The sequence below is a fragment of the Pteropus alecto genome, unplaced genomic scaffold (assembly GCF_000325575.1).
Source record: "Pteropus alecto unplaced genomic scaffold, ASM32557v1 scaffold20, whole genome shotgun sequence".
In the NCBI taxonomy this organism is placed as follows: Eukaryota; Metazoa; Chordata; class Mammalia; order Chiroptera; family Pteropodidae; genus Pteropus; species Pteropus alecto.
In genome coordinates, this window is record NW_006436298.1 from 8,694,749 (window position 1) to 8,698,751 (window position 4,003).

Sequence of the window (4,003 nt, forward strand, 5' to 3'; positions counted from 1 at the left end):
TGGAATCAGACCACACACAAAAGTGTAGTGACACCTGTAAAATGAGTAATCCCTTTACTAAAAGCAGGAAGGGTCACTTCTTTTATGGAGTACATACTAATTCTCAGGATTTTACATCCACGACATAGGGGAAACAAATTCAGGATGTCTGAAAGATGTGCCAGAAACCCCAGAGTTAATAAGCTGAGATTTACTCTCTTACTGTTCCTCTGCCCTGCCTATCGGGGGTGCCTTTGCCAACCACACCACACATAAATGCCAGCTCTGGCTTATTTCTACTACTACATTATGCTTCCTGATATAAATGTTGAAAATGAATACCATTTTAAAAAGAAACCAGTATAAATGTGTGCTGGGTTTTAAGAGCTGATTCTTGGGATGTGCTATAAAAATCAAAGCATGAGCAAGGAAGACTTTATGAAGGGAAACTTAGATGTAATGGCATCAGAAATCACCCTTATTCCTAGTAGCCTCTTGGATCCGTTCTCCATTGCTGTTCTGCTGTCTAACTTCCTACTCCATCGAGCACTTTCATTAAATCTCCAGCTGAGCTGGCCAGGACTCTTTCAGGCCTTACGCTCTCCACCTCTGGCTGCTCCATTCTTTCTCCCACACTGCATCCGAATTCCCACCTGTGTGTGAACAATCCACCTGAGAAGGTGAGAGTACCTGCTTCCCCACAGCCTCACCTGTACTGAGCACTATATTCTTTTAAAACCTTTGCCATTAAAATTGAAAAAATAAAAATCTCATTATTTTAATTGGCATGTCCTTAACTGCTGCTAAAGTTGAACACATATGTATTGGAGTTTATTTTTTTCTTTGTGAATTGCCCTTTCATGTTCTTCACCTACCTTCTCTTTTGGGGTGGTTCTTATTGATATATCAGAACTCTTTATTTACTAAGGATATTAATCTTCTGTCATAAATGGGCAAATACTTTTAGCCCAACTCATCTTTTGACTTTGGTTGTTTTTGCAGCCCAGGTATTTATCTGGTTAAATCTATGGTTTCTTCCTTCCGGGTCATCCTTAGAAAGATCTTCCTCACTCAAAACTGTTAAAAATATTTACCCAACCTTACTATGTAATTTTTATGTCTCTCACTTTCCATTTAATCCATCTGACATGTATTTTGTTATAAGGTATGGGAAAGGACTCTAGAGTCAACTTTCCTTCTCACAGGGATAGCCAGTCATTCTAACACCATTTATTGAATGACACATACTTTTCTTGTGGATTTAATGTACCATCTTTATTATATACTGAAGTTTTGCATGACCTCTAGTTTCTTTCTAGATTCTCTGGTCTTTCTATTGATCTATCTATTCTTGTGCCAGTACCACACTGGCTTAATTTCTGCAATTTTATAATATGTTTTAGTATCTGGTAGAGCTAGTTATTTCCTTCTTCAGTAACATTTTTCAAATATTTCTTGACTACTATTGAACATTTATCTTCCAAGTGAATTCTGGAATTATTTTGTCGAACTCTGACTTTTCCACCTACTGTTCTAGAAATACCTGGGTCCACCTCTCTTTGGCTCTTCTTCCTGGTATTTAATAATTGTTCCTTGTGCCTACTCTTAACCTGGCACTGTGCTAGGCACTGGATATTTAAAATGAATCTGACCCAATCTCTGCCTTCAAGAGGCTTATAATCACATATAGGAAAAGAATATTAAAAAAATGGTTTCATTAAGTCATAATTTCTGTTGTAGAGAAGGACCAGAAAGTGTAGAGTACCAAGAAGGGTTTGATACATCTGCTGGGAGAAGGAGTGGAAATGGAAATAGCAAGAGGTTGCCAATGCTCCACCACTGGTCTGGTAAGTGGACTCACGAAGTTGTCCATGATTACTGTGCAACAAGTTTTGGGGGCCTTACAAGTCTACATTCCATCTTAGCAATGTCCAGTGGCATCTACATTTGCAGTTTCTCCCATCACCATGCTAAAGCTTCCTCCCAGATTATATCTCACACACTGGCAATAATGCAGTGCCCTCCCCTGCTTATGGCTCTTTACATCTTTCACACCTTTATTTGCTTGTTTTATATAATCTAAAATCCTCCACAGTCTTCTGAGGTGCGCAAAGCTAACACATAAAGTGATTTTGTGTAAATGAATGTTTAGAAAGGCTAACACATAGGTTAAGTGATTTGCCCAAAGGGCTAGGTAGGTGACAGAGCCAAGTCTAGAAAAGAAGTCTCAGATACTGGGCCAGTTCTCTTTCTATCACACCCTGTGGCCTATGGAATAAGCCTGAATTCTGTTTAAGGAGGTTCTAATAATACTACTCAACCTACAAGAAGATATGTCTAGAACTCTGTTATATCTCTCCTCTACTCTTCACCCCCAACCTCTGTAATGAAATGGGGTTTCTTTCCACTTCTCCATCTATAGTATGGGGTTGGGGGAGGAGGAAAGAGGCTAGGACAAAAACAGGATGAGGATCTAGTTGGAGGCCAAAGAAGTGGAGCATAAAGGAAACAGGCCTCTCTGGGACAAGGGTTCGAGGAAGTGGTTTCTTGCTCATATATCTCCGAAGGCTCCCCAGCTGGATCCCCAGAACCTCCACCCCATCTACTTCCCTTTACAGAATTTCTCTCTGGGTAACTGAAGAACAGAATTCAGACTCAGCTTTTCATCTCAGATATACCTTTTAAACACACACACACACACACACACACACTCTTAAAGGGGTTCTTTATTATTATAATATGATGATGATGATGTTAATTTTAAGAGTTTATACTCTTCCTAGAAGTAGAGAAAGGGGTAAGGACTGAAAAGGCAAAATGGCTCCACCCTGAATACCCATCTTGTGTTATTTCATGTAAATACTACAGAGAAAAAAGGAAGATACTTTCCCCACCCTCAGTTTTTCTTCAGGAATATCTGGGACAGAAGATTCATCTGCAGCTCTTGCTCACAGGGGCATTTTATTGCTGAATTTGAGATTTAAAGAGAGGAGGACTTTGGAGTCAATGTGAGGAAAGGGGCTGGAAGCTGCCAACACTAACATTAGGGGTGGGTGGGGGCTGAGAACAGCTGTGTGTGGGGGTGTTCTTTCCTACCTCAGCCTCCAGACCTCACCCTGGGCCAGCTGGAGAGGGTGAAAAGACAGAGAAGGTCGGGATCTGGACCAAAGAAGTGGCAGGAAAGATGGGAAATCTTAAGTCAAGGAATCGAGAAGGAACTCCTATAGCAGGCTCTGGGGCAGGAGGTGGGAGGGTTTGGCTTCTCATGCAAGCTTGTGTGGGGGAGGGGTGGGGGGAGGCGAAGTTAAGTGACCTAGGTAACTGTGCAAAGCCAAGCTTGTAAAGCCAACTGCAAAGCTTGCTTATGCAACTAATGTGTATACCATCTGTCTCTCCATGCCAGTAGAAGCACTAATAAATATTACATTTTGAAACTGTTGCACTAGCTTGTATATAAAAATTCCATATGCCAACTGACTGGACTACATGAACACATCTGTCAAAAACAGGTCTCTTAGGCACTATTTAGGAAGTTCCAAAGCAGCTCTGTAACTGTTTCAGCCTCCAACTGGTATGAATTAACTCTCATAAGCCAGGTCTATTCTCTGAGTAAAGGATTAGGCCAAATGTCCAAATAATTCAAGTCAGAAATACTCTTTAGCCTTCATTATAGAGTATCAGTAGCAAGGTCTCCCCCCCGCCACCCCCAAATTATGCTGCTGTTTGACTCAGTGTTAGATGTCACATTGCTAACATATGTTAATATTGCCAAAATGACAAAATACTTTTTGTATTATTATGGGCTTGAAAAGGCCCATACTTTGCATTTTTACAAGATTCTGTTACTCTGATAACATTTACAATTTACAGTGTACATTGACATGTATTAGATGATTAGACTTCAGGTGCCACGTGTACTTTAGTTTGAGAAAGTCAGTACATGGGAACTGTTCTCTCCCTACAGTGGAGGGTACACAGAAGAGGAATGTAATCCTGCCCTTTAGGGGGAAGCTTAAATGTAAAC